The 9518-nt window shown below is 38.2% G+C and overlaps 1 pseudogene; it reads left to right on the top strand.

The window, feature by feature from the left end:
• Positions 1-374: 374 nt before the first annotated feature.
• Positions 375-1013, top strand: LOC100972350 (ras-related C3 botulinum toxin substrate 1-like; annotated as a pseudogene).
• The last annotated feature ends 8505 nt before the right edge of the window (positions 1014-9518 follow it).

Here is a 9518-nt window from a genome sequence, read left to right as displayed (position 1 = left end):
AACATGGAAAGCACTTTTACTAATCTACAAAAAAACCTTCTAATGCATTATGAGAAAGATTTTATAATACAAGGAGGCATATTGCTCATTAAGAAAGGGTTCTATAAGAAAAGCACTTACTAAGTTAGAGACTAAGGGAACGACCAGTTTAAAGATGAATTAAATGCCCAATTTGGGGAGGGATGGCTGATGTAAGAGAAAGGAAAAGCTTAAGTAAACACTTCCTGATAATACCAACCTTTCTTTAATCATCTACTGCATTTGACAGAAATTAACCTTTTAGAGTTTTTACCCTTGACACTTTTATTCCTTGTACCCGCCGCTTCTGGTCTCAGCGCCCTGCTGCTGCCCCTGCAGCCCAGCGAGCGGCCCAGATGCAGGCCATCAAGGGTGTGGTGGTGGGAGACGGAGCTGTAGGTGAAACTTCCTACTGATCAGTTACACAACCAATGCATTTGCTGGAGAATATATCCCTACTGTCTTTGACAATTATTCTGCCAATGTTATGGTAGATGGAAAACCGGTGAATTTGGGCTTATGGGATACAGTTGCTCAAGAAGATTATGACAGATTATGCCCCCTATCCTATCCGCAAACAGATGTGTTCTTAATTTGCTTTTCCCTTGTAAGTCCTGCATCATTTGAAAAAGTCCGTGCAAAGTGGTATCCTGAGGTGGAGCACCACTGTCCCAACACTCCCATCATCCTAGTGGGAACTAAAATTGAACTTAGGGATGATACAGACACGATCGAGAAACTGAAGGAGAAGAAGCTGACTCCCATCACCTATCTGCAGGGTCTAGCCATCGTTAAGGATATTGGTGCTGTAAAATACCTGAAGTGCTCGGCACTCACACAGCGAGGCCTCAACAGTGTTTGACAAAGAGATCCAAGCAGTCCTCTGCCCACCTCCCGTGAAGAAGAGGAAGAGAAAATGCCTGCTGTTGTAAATGTCTGAGCCCCTCGTTCTTGGTCCTGTCCATTGGAATCTTTGTACACTTTGCTCAAAAAACGGTGGAACCTTCACACTCAATGCCAACTTTTTGTTACAGATTAATTTTTCCAGAAAACCATTTTGAACCAATCAGTAATTTTAAGGTTTTGTTTGTTCTAAATGTAAGAGTTCAGACTCATATTCTATTAAAATTTAGCCCTAAAATGACAAGACTTCTTAAATTCTTATTTTTCAAAAGCCCCATTCTTGCCCAGATTAAGAGTTGCCAAAATACCTTCTGAACTACACTGCATTCGTGTGCCAAGAACACCGAACACTAAACTGTGTAAAGACCTTCGTCTTTCAGAAGACTGTAGTTTCTGCAGTTAGGAGATGCAGACACTTGCTAAGTAGTTGTCAGAGGCGTAAAGCAGAACAGCCTCCTGAATGAAGTGTTGCCATTTAACTCATGGGCTGATTTATCAGCCCATTTTCATGAGGTAACGTTGTATAATGGAATGGGTGTGACATCTCAGCTCTTTGGATAAGCCTTTTTGATTTCACAGTGAATTTTCTAAAAATTAGTTGACCAGCTTTTGCTGAGATTTTGAACAGAACTCATGTGTTTCCTCTAATGAAGTATTCTGTTTAGTTGTGGGTGTGCTGGGTGGGGTGTGTGTGATCAAAGGACAAAGACAGTATTTTGATAAAATATTTGAGTAGCAGTTTCTGTTTACGTGATCTCTATACAAGGTAGTAACTGCAAGATGTTCTTATTCACATTGTGGAAAACTTTTAGGTGCCTATTATTAAAGTGCTTGCAGGTTAAGAAATGAATCATGGTGGGTCCCTGGATTTTCTGAATATTTACACTCTTCGTATAAACATGAAGTCATTGGCAGTTATACAGGAAAAATAGTTCTTATAGCCCCAAAATATTTCAGGTTACATATTTTCTGTCACTGATTTCCCCTTCTCTCTATAGGAATTATAGAAAAACAGTTACTATAAAGCCTTACTAATTTTCAGGATCAATTACTCCATATGAATGTGGATTAAACCATACAAAACATGGTTTATGATTAAGGTGGCAGCATATTTTGATCTAATAATCATTAATCTCAATCATGTTCATTGAGATACAAATTAATATTGTGCATATGTATCTATTACCACAGGTCGTATTTCTCTAGCTTACTAACCAGAAAACATGAATGGATTCTGAAACCGTTAGCAGTAGTTAAGTTTACAAACTTACAATCAGCAAGATCTAGGCTCAAATCCCAACTTCCCATAATATTCGCCAATGACTTATTTTTTTTCAAAGTCTCAGTTTCTCTTTTTGTATAATGGTACTTATAACAGTAACTATTTCACAGGGTTGCTGTAAGGATTGGAAAAAGTGATGCATGAAAAATGCTTAGTATACTATATGTTAATTCTTATGTTTTATTTCCTTTCCCATTATGAGAAGCATTTTCAAATGTGTATATTCTTTAGTTGTTTTCCACCAGAAAGTTTAAGAAACTTTCAGTTTGATTAATTGGCATTTTTGAAATCCCTTTCATTTGAACTATTTGGAGTATTTCTTTAGGAAAAATTTTCATGGGAGAAGAATGCAAAATAAATATTACTCTAGGCGTGTAGTACTTTAACAAAACAGATAATTTTTATCTACCTCTGCTCCTGAATACAGTCTATTGGTGCAGAGTGTGTGCGTTTTTAGCCTAAAACACACCAAACTTAGATAAGTGCTCTCCGTGACTTATGCTAAGGAAGACAAGAGATGTTTGTGAACCTAAAAGGAATTGGACCTATCTCAAGCCTGTTCTTCAGACCTTAACGTATTTTTATTTTTTTAAATCTAAAGACAAGAAAGATATAGAACTATAGGGGTAAACAGAAAGTCAAGTGTGTAAAGCCAAATAGTGGCAGGACTTAAGCAGTCTTCCAGAGAACAAATCAAATTTATCAATTCACGACTGCAGAGAATTTTGAATGTAGGTGCAAGTTTTCCAAGGCTTTATGTGATTTTTTTTGGCTTTACCACACTCCACCACAGGATTAGGGTCTCATTTCATGTCACCAAAGTTTTATAGTTGAACTCCTATGCCATTTACTTACAACACTTCAATGACAAAACATACTGTATCTTATATTAAAGTGATTTTTGTTTTTACTAGGCTATAGCTTCCTTGAGGACATGGATTATTCCTGATCCATTTATGTATCTATTGTAGAGTCTATCATTGTGCCTTCTAATATTTAAGCTGCTGATCAATGTGTTTCAATGAGTTGGAAATAATATCAATGAGTTATTTGAATTCAGGAAATATGTAGACTTCATTGTACGTTGTCTGGCATAGAGTAAATATTTCTCCTCCTTGCAGCTTCTGTGATAGTTTTTGCTATGTGGGTGTATCAGTCCATTTTCGCACTGCTGATAAAGACATACCTGAAACTGGGAAAGAAAAGAGGTTTAATTGGACTTACAGTTCCACATGGCTGGAGAGGCCTCAGAATCATGGTGAGAGGCAAAAGGCACTTCTTAACATAGTGGTGGCAAGAGAAAAATGAGGAAGAAGCAAAAGTGGAAACCCCTGATAAACCCATCAGATCTCATGAGACTTATTCACTATCACGAACATAGCATAGGAAAGACTGGCCTCCATGATTCAATTGTTCAGTAAGAAGGGGTTCTATAAGAAAAGCACTTATGACGTTAGCTACCCTACCCCTGGGTCCCTCTCACAACACATGGGAATTCTGGGAGCTACAATTCAAGTTGAAATTTGGGTGGGGACACAGCCAAACCATATCAATGGGTGTGCAGGTGAATCCAGATATTCATAAATAAGTTTATATATGGGGATAACAGTACCATAAATCTATATTTATTAAGAATACAAGAATCTTCCATAACCTAAAATGATTTAGATTATTGAAGAAGAGGATCTTATGAATCTCATTCCTTTACAATATTTAAGTGTCAGCAGAGTACTATTAATAAAAAATTATGCCCACTTAAACCCAAATCTTATTTTAAACCATTCACTGTGGAAAATAGAAGATATTTCCAAGATTTCTTTTAATTATGAAAGGTATTCCAAAATCTTGCAGGGTAAGATACAAAATTGTTAGTGGGTTAGGGACTGGAAAATGTCTGTGTGCTTATATTTTGGCATCATCATCAACTGTGGTAAAATAATCAGTATCTTAAATAAAGTGAGAAAAGGAAATGACAGCTGTCTGTGTCATTCTCATCACTAGGGGCCTTCTCAGCTCATCACCCTGCCTTCTACTTTACTTTTTCATCCCTAATAACTGTGGCTTACCAGCATGTTCTCTATTACATCCTTAGGTCCAATTCACAGGCTAAACTTATTCACATCTCACATCAGCTTTTCAGCTCCGTGTACTCCTTAGGAATCTCTCAGAATGTCTTTGCCTTGGCTCTGTCATAGAACAATATTCCTTTTGAAGAAAAATCCTGGCTGGATCCCTGTTATCATCTAGTTCCCTTTCATTTGATGAAATCCTAGATCCCTCTTTTAGAGAAGCATTCAATTGAAGTTGAAATAGAGTAAATTCATCTGTATAAGGTATATGTGAAATGGCTCTTATTCTGTGGCGTCCTGGAAAGTAGTGGTGGCTTTGGTTGCTGTGTGTTTGAAACTAGCTCATCAGGAAGGCAGGTGCCTGATGAAGAATAGAACCCTTTTCAGTATAAACACATTCCTTTAGTGTTATATCAGTGAAACAAGGCTTTGGGAGTAAGAAGTCCTGGGTTCAAGTGCTATGGATGCTGTGGATGCCTTGTCCCATTGCCCCTGGGCCCACCTGAGCTTACCTGCATCTGTGATGAATAGTTTCCTGCAAGCTGATTCTCGCCTCAAGTAGGGCGGCTCTCCACTACTCATCTGAGGGCTTTCACTAGAGCCTTGGGAGCTTACCCTGTGGCAGGGGAGTTAAGGTCGCCAAGGGCAACCCTCTATCCACGTGGAATGGGACATAGTGGATGGAAACACAGTCATCCAATTCCTGGGTGGGAAAATTCAGAGGCCTACTCCACAAGGTTTCTCAGTAGCTCCCCAGCAAGACTGAGCCCTAGTTGCCACAGTAGTAGTCCATTCATTCATATATCTTTATTGAATTTTTTCTTCCTTGTCTCACTTTCCCTATTCTCTCCTTCAGATTTCTGAGGGTCACTTCTTAAAGAAGCTACCTGAACCCAAGTCTGTCTTGAGATTTGCTTTGAGAAGAACTCAAACTAATACATGATCCTAACTATACACTAACTAGTTTGAGACGTTGAGAAGGTTATTTGATTGTTCTAAGTTTCTTGACCTGTCAAATGAGACAGTTGGACTAAATGGATAATTTTGAACATTAAAATATAAAAATAGTTAAAAGTGATGAATACATTTTTAGGTAGTTTACAGGGTATTTTTTTGTTTGTTTGTAAGGCAGACATTTACTTGTTTGTAGATCACTGAGGCATATTCTTGACATCCTGGGTTTCCTTAGAGCATGATTTTAGAATAACTGCATTAGATGATTTTTAAGGCTCATGGAATTCTGGGATTCCAATCATGAATAAAGATCCTTGAGGAGCTTTCTACCTCCACCCTAATCTCTTAGGCTATTTCCCAAACTCCAAACCCATAAAGATCCAGCTTAGAATCTTTCATCCCCACACCATCTGTGTGCCTATTACCAATTGGTTGTGCATGTGTGCACACATGCATGTGCACATACGTGCATGTGTATTTCCATATTCCAAAAAACATATAAGAAATATAATCTCCCGGCTTGTGGCATTCTATTGTTTCCCAGAAATTTTAGTATAAAGAATATAAATTCTGATGATATGCTGGGTGTTGATGGGGGCAAAAAATGTTGACCTCATTTAAAAAATTTTTTTTTACTTTATCATAGGGGGCTTTCAGACTTTTTTTCTTCTATTTCCTATAGAGGAACAATTTAAGTAATATTTTCAGCTTGAATACAGACCATATGTATATGGAACTTATAAATGCAGTTACATACCACATAATGATGTTTTGGTCAACAAGGGACTGCATACATGACAGGGATCCCATAAGATTATAATACTGTGTTTTTACTGCACCTTTTCTGCGTGTAGATACACAAGTACTTACCACTGTGTTACAGATGCCTGCAGTATTCAGTTCAGTAGCATGCTATACAGGCTCTTAGCCTAGGAGCAGTAGGCTATACCATATAGCCTAGGATTATATAAGTACACTCTATGATGTTCACACAATGACAAAATCACCTAATGATACATTTCTCAGACTGTATCCCCATTGTTAAGCAATACATAATTATATTTTAGGGAGTCTGTGTGCTGTAAATTTTTTTTTTCCAATTTCAAATCTTTGTTATTTATGTAATTCTCAAAAGTTGTTTTCCTGTCTGCACCAAGGTATTTTGACTAGAGTTTTAAAATAAAACTATTTGTCTTAGAAGTATCCATAGGCCTCTTTATTTCCTCCCTTTCCACACTTTTTGCCTGTGCTGGGATCTGAACTTTCATCAGCCTATCTTCTATTATTTTTCTCAGAATATGTCAGTTCATTCCATTGCCAATCTTCCTAGAGACACTTTCTCCTCATCTAGACCATCGTTTAGCTTGTACAAATACACAGGAATAAAAACCATTTCTTGGTATTTTTACTTTCTGGAGGAATACTTTTTATCTCATTTCCGTTGTTCATCAAGTCTTTGCCTTTGTAATCCCATGGTTTTTATTTTTTTTTCTTGAAGATAAATGGAACAGAGAATCAGATTCAAGAATTAAATTTGGAGGAGAGATAGAATAACCTCTACCCAAGTTTCTGACAAATGTACCTATCTAGATAACACGTATACAGGTTCTGTTAGGAAGGATTATTTCTCCTGAAGATAATTCTTAGTGCTGTTAGCTCACCATTTCCTAGTGAACCTGAAAGTCAGTGAGAAAGAAAATAATTTATATAACCGTCACAACCCGGAAACAGAGTCCCATATTTCCAGGGGTGTGGATGGTTGCAAATTCCTTTTACAAGTTCTGTATTTACCCAGCAATTTTCTATAGTGTTTCAATATTTTGAAATAGAGGACAGTCTAATGGCTATTTAACATATCAGAGAACAGAGAGAACACACATTTTCCTTTCCTAGGTGGTTTTCCTTGAGCCATTCAGCTGCGCATATAGCCCTTTACGTTGTTTTGTTTCTGAATGCCAACTTTTCTTTCCTAAGGGGTGCACCCTACCACATCACTTCATCTCAATATAATCTGCACTCAAACCATGAAGGCTGAGGAATGTGTCTCTTATCCCCTACACCTGAGTATAAGTTCCTACAAGGCAGGAACTCATCTGTCAGAACTGAGCAGCATGTTGGGTGTGTGATAGGTCCCTAATAGGTGCTGGTTGAATAAATCACCAAATTACTAGAACACATGTTTTAGACGTTGCTTTTGGATGAGGCTTCATTAGGAACTTTCTGAATGTCTCAAGATATTGTGATTTGGCTGCTTTTCAGAAACTTGGAGCAGCTTTTTGGTTGTTTCCAGTTCCATGCATCAATTATGTATCTGAAGTTTCTCTCCTACTGTGCATGGCTTTGATGGCACCCCAAGTTTTGAGCTTTCTGTATTTCGTTGTCAGATTATAATACTGTATCTCATTCTTGGTCTGGCCTGTTCACCTCAGATACTGACGTGAAAAACAAAATCCTTTTCATTTACTTTCCCTCTGTCGTGTGCATCCCCATGTTTAGCTGGGGTCATATCGAGTATCAGCCCACACCCTGCAGAGATGACCAAAGGTCCTGTGATAGGTGCCAGGGCAGTGGTATACTCACCACAGACTAGTCTGGGGACATTCCAGGGAGGGGAACAACTATTTTCCCTCCTGTTTTAGTTCCAAGATCCTTCAGCAAATGAAGCCAGCATGCCTCTGCATTGTGTTTTATATTATTTCTGGGCAGGAATCACTATGATGTGTTATCCCTGTTAGCACCAATGTTCCTAACAGTCGGCCAGCATATAGCCATAGGTAGAAAAGTTGACAAGTTTCATGTTTTTCTTCACTTTGCTTCTTCCTATTTTTCCCTTCTGTGGACTTTTCTCGGCACATTTCTTTCTAAATTGTTTTTGTTCTTTATTATCTTATCACGACATCTATTGAAAGATGTTGCCAGGTCAAGATCTTAGGGTGGTGGATAACCCCTAGAGCCCCCTTAGAGTCACATATTCAGTTAGGATCTGCTTTAGGGTATTAGGAATAGTGAGGTAGCCCCAGTAAAATTTCTACATTTGTTCTCTTCCTGTTTCACTAGCCACCTCCAGTTGGTCTTTACAGATGACTATGAGGTTGGACAGGGCCTTTCCCTTCTCATTTGCTATATTTTTAGATGGTGACAGATGACAACAATAAAAATAATTATCTGCTGCATGCTAAATCGGTGCCAGGCAATGTTCTTTGTCTTGTACATAGATATTTTATTTAACTCCCACGGTGACCATATGGATTAAGTGTTATTCACCTAATTTCTTCAGAGGCCTCTAGTTGCTGTTCTTGTATGCTTACTAACCTGATATTTATGGCCCATTCCTGTCATAATATGTTGATTTTCTGAGCCTTAATAACTTTCCCCTCATTTTAAAAATATCACATTTATTATATACCCTATTAATTGATGGAGATGAAGAGGATTATTACTATTTATGTTATTTCATTTTCCCATTCAATGATTTCGATGCTGCCTATAAATTCAAGGTGGCAAAGGGAAAAAAAGGTAAAATGCGTGTGGAACCGTTTCTCTTTTGTTTTTCTCCTTTCTAAGGATACCATCCTTCCATATTTTCTCCTTACTCCTGTTTTTCTCATCCCTCTCACCCTAGCCCTAACTGCAGCTTCACATCCCTCTCACCCCCTTTACCAACTTGTCTTTTAAACATGTGACTTACTGCTAATTCCCTCGGTTAGTTGATGAATACTCTCAGGAACAGAGCAGTGAAACAACTTGCCAAGTTTACAGAAATTAGAAATACGCCAGAGAAATATATGGGCATTGGAGCTTATCCTTCTTGAGGCCCAGCTCAAATCTTACTGCCTCTGTGGAATCTTCCCTGAGTCCCCCTCCGCTTTCTCTAAAGGCAGAGTTATTCCCCCCTGCCTCTGTTATCTTGGGTCACTATATATATCCCCCAGCACAACATTTATCTCAGGATATTATGACTGGAGGTTTATTTCTTTTCTCTGTTAGATTGTGAGACTCTTTATGGCAATCGCTATGACACTTCTCCATGTATACCCTGGGTCTAGAACAGTGCTTGGCACATGGTAGATGCCAGATAAGAGTTTGTTCTGTGAAAACTACATCCATGCTGCACAGTTGGCTGCTATTGTATTCTTGTTTTCTGAGGTCCTGCTTCATATGGATCTTGTTGTTTAGTGGGCAGTGATCAATAGAATAGGGTAATCCTATTGACTCAGAAAAATATATAAGACAATGTGGGTCCTAATCACAGAAGTTTTATAACAAAGATTCCAATTTTAAGTTCGAAACCT

Source organism: Pan paniscus, chromosome 3, assembly GCF_029289425.2.
Source record: "Pan paniscus chromosome 3, NHGRI_mPanPan1-v2.0_pri, whole genome shotgun sequence".
In the NCBI taxonomy this organism is placed as follows: domain Eukaryota; kingdom Metazoa; phylum Chordata; class Mammalia; order Primates; family Hominidae; genus Pan; species Pan paniscus.
The sequence above is the reverse complement of the archived record's forward strand: the minus strand, read 5'-3'. Positions and strand labels throughout refer to the sequence as shown.